Here is a 12048-nt window from a genome sequence, read left to right on the forward strand (position 1 = left end):
GCATGCCAATTGACACATGGGTGGAGGATGAAGTGTGCAGGCAGGAGGAGGTGAATTCTTTTTTCCTGGCTCTTCCACCAGCACAGCTACCCTGACAGGAAAGACCAGTTTTGCCCCCTCCTTCTGAGGAGGCCCTTGACCTGCACGGCTTTTAGTCCCCACGGGCCCCAAGACCCTGGGAATCAAGGGCCGCTTTGATCCTCGGGCCCAGGGATCATTGTACCCGACTCACCTTGGCGTAAAACACCATGCTGTCTCTTCTTGTGTAGAATTTCTAATATCATTGTGTGCGATTTGCACTCTACTATTCTACTAATTGCACTACCATTCTACTAATAGGGTGCTTGGGGGTAAAATAATCACCGTTTTTAACAAAATCAATACTTTTTTTAATGGGATTTTTTTAATCATTGTTCCAGTTTAAAAGACAGCCAGCGTGGTGTAGTGGTTAAGAGCAGTGGTTTGGAGCAGTGGACTCTGATTTGGAGAACCGGGTTTGATCCCCCACGCCTCCACATGAGCGGCGGACGCTAATCTGGAGAACCGGGTTGGTTTCCCTACTCTTACAGCTGAATCCTGCTGGGTGACCTTGGGTTAGTCACAGTTCTATCCAAACTCTCTCAGCCCCACCTACCTCACAGGGTGTCTGTTGTGGGGAGGGGAAGGGAAGGTGATTGTAAGCCAGATTGATGCTTCCTTAAGTGGTAGAGAAAAGGGTACAACTAGTCTGTAACGATCCCTCACTCCTACTCTGCCAGAACCTTTGCTAGTCTTTCAGGCGCTACTGGACTCTTGCTCTTTTCTACTGTAATGATCCCAGCGTTAATTCCTAAGGCAGGGGTCCTGTGAGAGATCCCCTCTCTCTGAGTTTACTTCTCCAAATCAAATGTTCAGACTTTGATAAAGAAACAAAGGATTTATTGAAGACATCAGGAGATGAGACAGGCACAGGTAGCAAGTTGCAAGTGAGGGGCTAATCGGGTTTACAGAATATATTGACTCCAGGGCACTGGGGCACTGGGGTTCACACTTATTGTTATGGGAAGTTACAAGCTTGGCATAATACAAAACATCAGACGAGTCCCAGGAAGTCTGGTGAAGCTATCACACTTCCAAGGCCGCATCGGCCTGAGGGAGTACTGACAGGAAGAACAGCGGGGGGGGGGTACTCGGGGCAATCAGGCCTGGCGCCTGAGACCAGAAGGTGTGAACTGCTTTTACGAGTTCACTGATAGCAGGTGATGGTAAGCAGAGACACATAAACAGAGACCCTCACATTCTGCCCCCCTTAAGGCCCCCCACCGGGGTCCTCGAGAGGGCGAGGCTTATCGGGATAAGCGAGGTGAAATTCTCGGATCAAGCGAGGGGCCGCCATGTGGGGTGCGGCCACCCACTCGTCGTGAGCGGACCCAAGGTTTTTCCAACGAACAAAGTAAAACAGTTTCCCCTTCTTCCATTTGGAATCTAAGACCTTGGATATTTCCAGATGGGTATCCCCTCCTACCACAGTAGGAATCTCATGGTCGGGAGGGGGGTGGAACTGGGGAGCGGCCACATGAGGTTTGAGGAGACTAATATGAAATACGGGATGGACTCCCTTGAGGGTCTTTGGGAGTTTCAGTTCCACGGTAACCTCATTGATCACTCTGGTAATGGGGAAAGGTCCCACATAACGGTCGCTCAGTTTTTTGCAGGGACGAAGAGAGCGGAGGTTTTTGGTGGACAGATACACTTGCTCCCCCACCTTTAGTTCCCATCCCGGGGATCGGTGTTTGTCCGCCTGTTCCTTGTACTTGCTTTTTGCCTTCTCAAGATTTTTGAGCAGCCATGGCCAGGTAGATTTAACTGCCTGAACCCACTCCTGAAGATCAGGGGTGGTTTGGAGCTCTGGCGTGACGGGGGCGGAACCGAAAGGACCGAATTCCGTCCCGTATATTACTTGGAAGGGACTAAAGCCGGTAGAGGAATGAGGCGCATTGTTGTACGCATATTCGGCGAATGGCAGCAGATCGACCCAGTCATCCTGGTGGAAATTTACATAGCAACGCAAATAACATTCTACCACCGCATTTACTCGTTCCGTTTGACCATCCGTCTGGGGGTGATAGGCGGAAGACAAACCTTGTTCCTCCACCCCCATGAGCTTTAGGAAGGCTCGCCAGAATTTGGCAACAAACTGGACCCCCCGGTCGGAGAGGACCTTCCTCGGGACCGAGTGTAGCCTGAGGACATGTGTAACAAATAGTTTAGCCAAACCCTGGGCTGAAGGAAGACCTGCACATGGAACAAAATGGACCTGTTTGGAAAAAAGGTCCGTGATTACCCAGAGAACCGTTTTTCCCCGACTAGGAGGTAGGTCGGTGATAAAATCCATGGCTATGACTTCCCAGGGGCGGGAGGGGTTCTCCAGCGGTTTGAGAAGCCCTGGGGGTTTTCCCATCCGTTTCTTAGCTGTGGCGCAAGTGGGGCAGCTGCGTACATATAGCTCCACATCGGCTCTCATACCGGGCCACCAGAACTGCCTCCGTACCAGGTGAAGTGTTTTTATGAAACCAAAATGACCTGCCATCCTGGCACCATGTACAAGTCCCAATACCTCTTTGCGAAGGGAGGACGGGACATACAGTTTTCCCCCTTGCACCCACCAAGTGTTGGTTCGTTCCAGGCCAGTAGGGAGGAGGTGGTGCTCCTCCTCCTGTAAGGAAGCGTCCCGGAGCCGCTGTTGGAAGGCTTCCGGGATACCTTTGAGCGTAGGGGGGGTCTCCGGTCGATGGGCTTGGGACCGGGTAGTGACTGCTAAGCTGGGGACCTCCCCACGCTGCTCGGGAGTGAACAGGGAGTCGACAGGACGATCGAAATCGTTGCGATACTGGGGGAGTCGTGACAAAGCGTCGGCTAGGGCATTTTCCTTGCCCGGGACATGTTTGAGAGTGAATCGGAATTTGGCGAAAAATTGGGCCCACCGAATTTGTTTGGCGTTGAGCTTTCTAGCTCCCTTGAGAGCCTCGAGATTCTTGTGATCGGTGCACACTTCAAACGGCAGTTCGGCACCTTCTAAGAAATGTCTCCATATGGTGAGGGCATGTTTGACCGCCGCCGCCTCCTTCTCCCAAATAGCCCAGTTGATTTCGGACTGGGAAAACTTTTTGGAGAAGTAGGCGCATGGTTTCAACCGCCCCCCTTCATCCCTCTGCAATAGGGCCCCGCCCATGGCCACATCCGAGGCATCCACCTGCACCACGAAAGGCTTGGTGCAATCCGGGTGAGCCAAAACGGGTTCGGATGAGAAAAGTAGCTTTAAACGTTCAAAAGCCTGCTGGCACTGGGGGGACCATTGCAAACGGGCTGAGGGAAGCGCGGCGCTAGCCCCCTTGTCCTTGGTACGCAACAGGGCAGTGAGAGGAAGCGCAACTTGGGCAAAGTTGGGAATGAAGTTTCGGTAAAAGTTAGCGAATCCCAAAAACTGCTGAAGCTGGCGGCGGGTAGTGGGGGGTTCCCAATCTAGCACCGCCTGGACCTTTGCGGGGTCCATTTCTAACCCTTGGTGGGAAATCACGTACCCAAGAAAGGAAGAAGGGGAAGCGTTAGACTGGGTGACCGCGTTTAGCCTACGAAAGTCAATACACAGTCTTAGATCTCCCGTTTTTTTCTTCACAAAGAAGGCTGGGGCCGAATACGGAGCTTTGGAGGGGCGGATGAAACCCCTCGCCAAGTTGGCATCCAGATAGTCCCGTAACACCGCCTTCTCACTAGGGCTCATGGGATAGACCTTCCCTTTAGACAGTTTGCCTTCCCCCACAATTTCGATGGCACAGTCCGTCTCTCTGTGGGGAGGTAGTTCGTCACATTCTCTAACATCAAAGACATCTGCAAACTGCGAGTATTCTGTGGGCAGTTGATGAGGAACGGAGGTTGGGGTGGGGGACCCTACCAATGCGGCGGCCGGAGTCCTGAGTACCCGTTCCTTGTCATGCAACCCACAGGGGCTTTCGGGAAACGAGAGCACCCGTTTAACCCAGTCGATGGAGGGGTTGTGCCCCCGTAGCCAGTTCATCCCTAACACCACTGGGGTTACAATAGGGGCGATGGTAAAATACAAGCGTTCCCAATGTTCTCCTACAGACATAATCACGGCTGCAGTTCGGTGGGTCACTGGGCCCCGTTTAAAATCGCTCCCGTCCATCTGGGAAAAGCGGAGGGGTCCCGGAAGCCGCTTGCGCCGGACTCCCAGTTTCTTGGCAGCTTCCTCACTAATCATGGTGCGGGCACACCCCGAATCAACCAAGGCGGGGAATTCTAAACTGGGACCCCCTTTGGGTAGGGACAGGTGAACACGCACATACACATTGTCCTCTTGGGCGCTTACCATCGGTGGAGCTCCTTGCACAACGACAGGGGCGGTCTGCTGCGGAGCCCCCTCTACAGCAGACCGACGGCGTTTTTTGCCGGCTGTTCCCACTCTTCCTCCTCGCTGGAAGAGGGGGACGGAGTGGTGGCGTTCGGGGATCCATCCGAATCAAAAGTAGTATTTGTAATCCGGGACCCCGTTGGGCCTGTAGAGGTGGAGATCACATCCTGGGGACGCGCATGGAGAGCGGAGGGTGCGCCGGAACGCCGGCCCGGTGGTCCGCTCCTGCGGCGGGGCTGGTCCTCAGCGGCCGCCTTCTGCGGTTCGGTCTGGGTTTGGCGAGGGGGATTGGGACGACCGGAACGAGAGGGGCATTGCGACGCAAAGTGTCCCTTTCCCCCGCAGGTCAGGCAGACACCGGTCTCAAAACGCTTGCGGCGTTCAGCGGCCGAGGGACCCCCGCTCCCTCCGGGTCGGAAGTCTCGGCCTCGATCACTCCGGGGTCTCGGGTCTCGTCCAACGCGTTGTTTGGACAAGGTCAGGAGTTGTTTGCGATTCTCGATGTCGGCAGCATGGCGAACCCAACCTTCCACGTCCGGGGGGTTCCCTTGCATAAAAGCCCAATGTTGGAGGTCCGGGTTGAGGCCCTCCCTGAAACACTGTACCAGAGTGGCCTCACTCCAGTCCAGGATTCGGCTGGCCAGTGACTGGAACTCACTTGCATACTGCGCCACCGACTTGGTTCCTTGGCGCAGTTGCATCAGGGAGGCTTTAGCCCGCTCACCCAGAGTTGGGTCCTCAAAGCGGTTTCGGAGTGCCACCATAAACTCGTCCAGGGTCCGCAGCACCGGCGAACGGAGTTCATACTGCAACACCATCCAGGCGGCCGCCTCCCCTTGCAGTAAGGAAGCCACGTACTGCACCCGGGACTCCTCGGAAGTGAAGGTTCGGCCTTGTTCTCGCATAAAAATGTCCACTTGGACCATGAAAAAGGTTAACTGGTCCCCTGAACCGTCATACGTGACCTTCAGGTCCCGACGGGACGGGAGGCTAGGAGGTGCGGGAGGGGCTGCCGGTGTTCCGTCCGGGGGGTTGCCGGCAGGCGGTTGCACTTTCAGCGCGTCTAGGGCCGTCGCCATCTCACCCATCACAAGCCGCATGGACTCCATCTGCTCCTGCATGGCTTGGCGATCCTCCAGCCACTGCCTGCGTTCCTCTTCCATCAGGGCCTCCTTGCGCGCCGGGTCCCCCTCAAGTCCCGTGCTAGGAAAGGCCAAACGGCGATCCTTCGCCGCGGTTCGGGAGAGAGACCAACCCTTGGGGGAGTCCAGCCAATTGTTAAAAAGTCCTCGGGGACGTCCGTCCCGGCCTTGGTCGGGGATGGGATCCCTCGGCTTCTTTGGCTTGGCACCCTCCTCCTTGGGGTCCGGTTTCTCCGGTACCACCGGTCCGTCCGGTGCGTCAGGGGTAGTAGGGGTATTTTCCTCGTCGCCTGACATTCTGTCCCAAAAGGTACAGCAGCAGTTCGAGAGGCAAAGACTTGCAACTTAATGTGAGAGATCCCCTCTCTCTGAGTTTACTTCTCCAAATCAAATGTTCAGACTTTGATAAAGAAACAAAGGATTTATTGAAGACATCAGGAGATGAGACAGGCACAGGTAGCAAGTTGCAAGTGAGGGGCTAATCGGGTTTACAGAATATATTGACTCCAGGGCACTGGGGCACTGGGGTTCACACTTATTGTTATGGGAAGTTACAAGCTTGGCATAATACAAAACATCAGACGAGTCCCAGGAAGTCTGGTGAAGCTATCACACTTCCAAGGCCGCATCGGCCTGAGGGAGTACTGACAGGAAGAACAGCGGGGGGGGGGGGTACTCGGGGCAATCAGGCCTGGCGCCTGAGACCAGAAGGTGTGAACTGCTTTTACGAGTTCACTGATAGCAGGTGATGGTAAGCAGAGACACATAAACAGAGACCCTCACAGGTCCCCAACGTGGTGCCCATGGCTGTCATGATGCTGGGGTCAGGTGGTGCTTTTGCTCAACAGGGATTCTGATTGGCCATTGGAGAGCAAGTTGGCTGAGCAGGGGTTTTTTTAACGTTGCTTTGGGAGCCGCTGCCACCACAGCACAAGGGTCTGCACTGTGTGACGGGAGGTAAACCGTGTATATATGTATATGCCAGGAAATGTTTTAAAACAGTATGTTCGTTTTAAAAGGCGCCCTGTTAAACAGAGCTTCTGCCCGAAATGTTGAGGAATTAGAAGGATGCATAACCTCATTCCCTGAGATTTTGTGGTTGGCTTCCCCTCCTGGGGTGGCCATTTTGGGGTTGCGTCCACCACCTTCTATCATCATTCCAAAGGCTCCCACAGGTTCAAAAAATGTGGGGACCCCACTCCTAAGGGCTCTCCTAAGTGTAGTCTCGTCAAAACACTGTTTCCTTCCATTTTATTTATTTTGTTCATTTACAAAATATATACCCTGCCTTTTTTGACCTCATAAGGGCCACCAAGGCTGGTAATCGATTACATGATAAAAAAAACACCGTGAAAACTATTCAAATCAAGCAAAATACATAATTAAAACAATGAAAACCAAGGTAAGTTACACATGCAGAAACTTAAAAGCAACAATTTAAACATGGAGCAGGAAACAGGGATCACTGAGGGAGTTCCAGATAAAACAAAAGAAGTCTTCACCCACTGGCGAAAGAGGGCAACAGGAGAGGACGGTGGAGTCTCTCTGGGGGGAGAGTTAAAATCTGTAATAGTTAAAATCTGTAATTCTTAAAGTGCTATGCAGTCCATTTAATAGTGCCCTCACTGGAACAAAATCATCAGTATTTATAACAATTTTTATATAGGCTTGGTTTTTTAAAATGAAACACGAAGGACTATATTCATGGATTTCCTGCTGGACTCCTTCCTAATACCTCTAGATCAAGTACAAGTCTCTTCCCGGCTTCATCCTGGGAAGGAAGCCAAATTCAATCAACATGCTGAGAGCCCTAGCAATTGCAAATGTGATTGGAGATGATATTTGTAGATGTTGTGCGGGGGGCGGGGGGAGGTAAACTGTTTTAGCCTCGATCCAGCTCCTATGAATTGCATTCAATCAACAGCAACTGGACGAGCATTGTAGAAAGCATTGATTTTAGTTGCACGCATGAATTTGCCTTGCTGTGTTGAGTCAGCTTCGCTGTGGATTCAACGGGTGTTATCGAACGAAGGCAAATTGTGCGTCCTCACCGCCCATATATTAATCTGTTTAGGAAATTCCTCCCCACACTTCCCCCTGCTGACGCTTTCAACACTGGCGTAACATAAGATGTAACATTGTCCCTACGCACCAGGTCTTGTATAATGTGTTTCGAAGGGAGAGGAGTGGGAGAGCGCCGCATCATTGAAACATTGCGGTGCTTTCCCGCCCCCCCTTTTTATTTTTCCCCCGCATGAGTGTTAACGTTGGAATGTGGTGATGTAGGGCCAAAGAGCTATTGGGCCAAAGAGCCATTGGGCCAAAGTGATTGGCTGGCTAACCTGTGTTTCTTAATTTTATCATCATACTGTACCATTTTTTTTTCATATTCTTGTGGGATGCGAAGAAAAAGAAATTGATTTATGGATCTGGACTGTTTGTACCAAAGGCCCTATGACCTTTTGTCCCAATGTTCCTTCCTCCCAACGCTAGACTCAAATAACCGGATTAAAAAAAAAAAAAGAGGAAGTGGAAAGAGGTGAAATGGCCAGGAAGCACGAACTGGGAAGGGGGGGTGGAGTCAGCGAGGGGTAACATGGGAAAAGTGGGTGTTGAGGTTGGGATTCGCAGCAAAGCTCTGAACCCTTCGCACCTACGGAGAAGATGTCAAGGAGTCGGAGAAAAAAATAATTCGCCGGGAAAAGGTTTCTGGAAAGTACGACTTTTTTGAGCTTTGGAAATGGCTGCACAACCAAATGGGGGGGAAAGGTGCATTGAGTCCTGAAAATACAGCTTTTATACAGCCCGGAAAACGTTTTGGACACTTGGTGCGTTAACCCCCAACATTAGAAAAATGTGACTGGAAGATGTACAAAGCTTGGGAAATCGTTCCAGGGTGGAAAATGTAGCAAGTGTCAAGCCATTTCCGGGGACGTTAGACTGGACGCTTAGGGCTGTTTTAAAACGCTTACGGGTGTTTAGCTTAGAAAGAAGGCGATGATGTGATAAAGGTCTATGAAATTATGCATGGTATGGAGAGAGTGGACAAAGAGAAGCTTTTCTCCCTCTCTCATAATACCAGAACACGGGGTCATCTGCTGAAGCTGGAGGGTGAGAGATTCAAAACAGATAAAGGGAAGTATTTCTTCACGCTATGCATAAATTGTGGAACTCCCTGCCCCAGGATGTGGTGATGGCTGCCAACTTGGAAGGCTTTAAGAGGGGAGTGGACATGTTCATGGAAGATAGGGCTATCCATGGCTGCTAGTCAAAATGGATAGTAGTCATGATGCATCCCTATTCTCTCCAGGATCAGAGGAGTAGGCCTATGATATGAGGTGCTGTGGCTTGTTCTTTCCTGTTGGAGTTTTCAATAGTTTCCAATGGAAGATGCGGGCACCCCCTTTGGGGCCCCATGAAATTGGACTCCTTGACCCAAACTTCACCAAACTTGGGAGTTCTTCCAAGGGGAGTCACCTGCAGCTGTGATGCAAATTTGGTCCCTCTACCTTGAAAAACAGCCCTCCCAGAGCCCCAACAACATACATCCAGTGAGCTCTCCTATTTGCCCCTTCAAGATGCCTCACCTGCTCCCTCCTGTTGCCCTGGAAACCAGCCAAGGGGCAGGAAAAGTACCACAGGAGGTTTATCCTTCCAGAGCAGTGGTTTTCAACCTGTGGGTCGCGACCCCCTTGGGGGTCGCGACGTGTTTTCTGGGGGGTCGCCGCCACTGTCCTGGGACAGCCCCCATCCCAGCAAGGAACCGGCCGACTGACAGCCGGAAGGAGAGAGGCGAGAAACCGGCTGACCGACAGAGAGGCAAGGCAAGGAACCGGAGAGAGAGAGGCTAGGAGAGAGGCGAGGAACCGGCCGACCAACAGCCGGAAGGAGCCGGGCTGCAGAGACGCGGCGGCATGCCGCCGCACACCAGCTGTAGCCCCGCCGCCCAGCTGAGAGGCGGGCGGGCCTGCCCTGGGCGGCGGGACTACAGCTGGTGTGCAGCGGCGCGGTGCGGCGTCTCTGCAGCCCGGCTCCTTCTGGCTGTTGGTCAGCCGGTTCCTCGCCTCTCGCCTCGCCTCTCTCTCTCTCCGGTTCCTCGCCTCGCCTTTCTGTCAGGCGGATGATGCGGCGGGATGTGTGGGAGGCTGAGGAAGCTCCCCTGGCTCGGCCCGTTCAGGTCTTGGAGGAGAAGATGGCGGTCCCCCTTGAGGCCACCCGAGGGTCCCCCCCAGCCCTCCCCGTGTACGTGTGTGTGTGTGTGCTCGAGATCCCCGGGCCGCTGGCGAGTGTGTGTGTGTGTGTGTGGGGAGCCTCCCTCTCTTTCCTTCCTTTCTTTTTTTCCTTCCCTTCCTTCCTTCCTTCCTTTCCTTCCTTCCTTTCCTTCTTTTCCTTTTTCTTTCTTCCTCTTTCTTCTTTCTCCTTTCTTCCTTTCTCCTTCCTTTCCTTTTTCTCCTTTCTTTTCTTTCTTTCTTCTTTCTCCTTTCTTCCTTTCTCCTTTCTCCTTCCTTTCCTTTTTTCCCTTTCCTTACTTCCTTTCTTCCTCCCTCCCTCCCTCCCTCCCTCCCTTCCTTCCCTTTCTTACTTTCTTTCCTTCCTTCTTTCCTTTCTTTCCTTCCTTCCTTTCCTTCTTTCCTTTTCCCCCTTCATTTCTTTCCTTCTTTTCTTTCCTTTCTTTCCTTCTTTCCTTCCTTTCCTTCCTTCCTTTCCTTCTTTCCTTCTCTCCCTCCCCTGCATAGCCTCTGCTAGGTTTGCAAACCTCCAGGTGGTGCCTGGAGACTGGCAACCCTAGCCTCTTCCAGGAAAAAAGTTCCCCACCCCTGCCCTAATGTAATCAGGTAAAACCAGCCCAAAGCATAAAAATGTCACCATGCTCACCTTTCGAGTTTTAATTCCATTTGTCTCTACATATCTCTGCGAGAGTGGATTTTCAATGCTTCTTCATATCAAAACAGTCTTCTATACCATCCCTGCCTGCTTCTCTCCTGCTCTGAGCTTGCCTTTTTCTTTCCATACCCTGATCCCTAGGGTTGCCAATCCAGGTTGAGGAATTCTTGCATATTTTGGGGGGTGGAGCCTAGGGAGGGCAGGGTTTGGGGAGGGGAAGGAGCCCAGTGGGGTATAATACCATACTCTCCAGGGGAGCTGATCTATGGCATCTGGAAATCAGTTGTAATTCTGAAAGATCTCCCCACCAGGAGGTTGGCAGTACTACATATTTATTTGCTCAAAGACAAGAAACAGACTAAATGTTGAGGATGACATGAGGTTGGCTTTAACAAACACTCAGCCACGAATTTTGAAGCTGGTTACCCAGATGCAAGCACAACAATCACATTAAATATTAATTAATTATTTAATGAAATTAGTTAATTAAATATTACGTTGGAATTTATGATCTGAAAAATCTTTGTATTGTGTTTTTTTTATCCTATTGAAAATGTCATTTATGGCTTTATTATGCAAATGTCCTTTATGACTTTATTATGAAAATGTGGCGGGGGTCGCAGGTTACTTGGCAATTGTAAAAGGGGGTCATGACTCGAAAAAGGTTGGGAACCACTGTTCCAGAGCAAAGCAGCAAAGGGGGGCACCTTTGCCAGCCCATGTGAGCTCCTGACCCTTCGAACCAGAAATCACCACAGAGTCATATAGAGTCCAAGCAGATGGCTTTTACTGGTCAAAAAGGCAATACAGTGCATACAGGGGACTATGGCAGCTATGAGAGTCTCACTAGCTGAACGATAATATAAGGCAGTAAATGGCGGGAGATTATACAGCATCAGCACACATAAACAGAGTACACTTTCCCAGGAGCAGCATTCCCAGGCCTTGGTATGTGTGGTCGACCTTGAGGCTAGACAGTACAGTACAGACACAGAAACAATACTGAAACCGAGATAGCAGCCTGACATCCTGCTCCCCTTAAGGCCCCCTCCCAGTCTGTAAGGGGGACGGTCTTTCCGGGTAGGCAGCATGAAAGGTATCAACGAGTTTGGGGGCGGAGACATCTCGTGCGCGAACCCATTCGTCGTAGGCAGGGGGGAAGTGTTTCCAACGGACTAAGTACTGTAGGTTTCCATGGTGAACACGAGAGTCAAGGATTTTGGAGACCTCGAAGTGCTCCTCCCCCCCCCACCATAATGGGCTGTTCGGGAGGCGGATCAGGATGCCATTGCGGAGAGGCAATATGGGGTTTCAGGAGGCTAATGTGGAAAACGGGATGTACACGCCTCAGGGTTTTGGGGAGAGCTAGTTCCACTGTGACAGGATTTATGACTCGTGTGATGGGGAATGGGCCAATGAACTTAGCATTGAGCTTAAGGCACGGACGGGTGGAACGTAGATTTTTGGTGGAAAGATAGACCAATTTACCCACTCGCAGCTCGCCCCCGGGGGAACGATGTTTATCAGCTTGTGCTTTGTATTTGCGCTTGGCTCGGTCGAGATTGCTAACGAGCCAAGGCCAGGTGGTACGGAGGGTGTGTGCCCAGGAAGCAA

General features: G+C 51.7%; 1 protein-coding gene across 1 annotated transcript in view; it reads left to right on the plus strand.

The window, feature by feature from the left end:
* Nucleotides 1-12048, plus strand: part of ZCCHC24 (zinc finger CCHC-type containing 24) — a 169212-nt gene that overhangs the window by 148744 nt on the left and 8420 nt on the right. The gene's annotated exons all lie outside the window — the stretch shown is intronic.

Source organism: Euleptes europaea, chromosome 5 (assembly GCF_029931775.1).
Source record: "Euleptes europaea isolate rEulEur1 chromosome 5, rEulEur1.hap1, whole genome shotgun sequence".
Taxonomy (NCBI): domain Eukaryota; kingdom Metazoa; phylum Chordata; class Lepidosauria; order Squamata; family Sphaerodactylidae; genus Euleptes; species Euleptes europaea.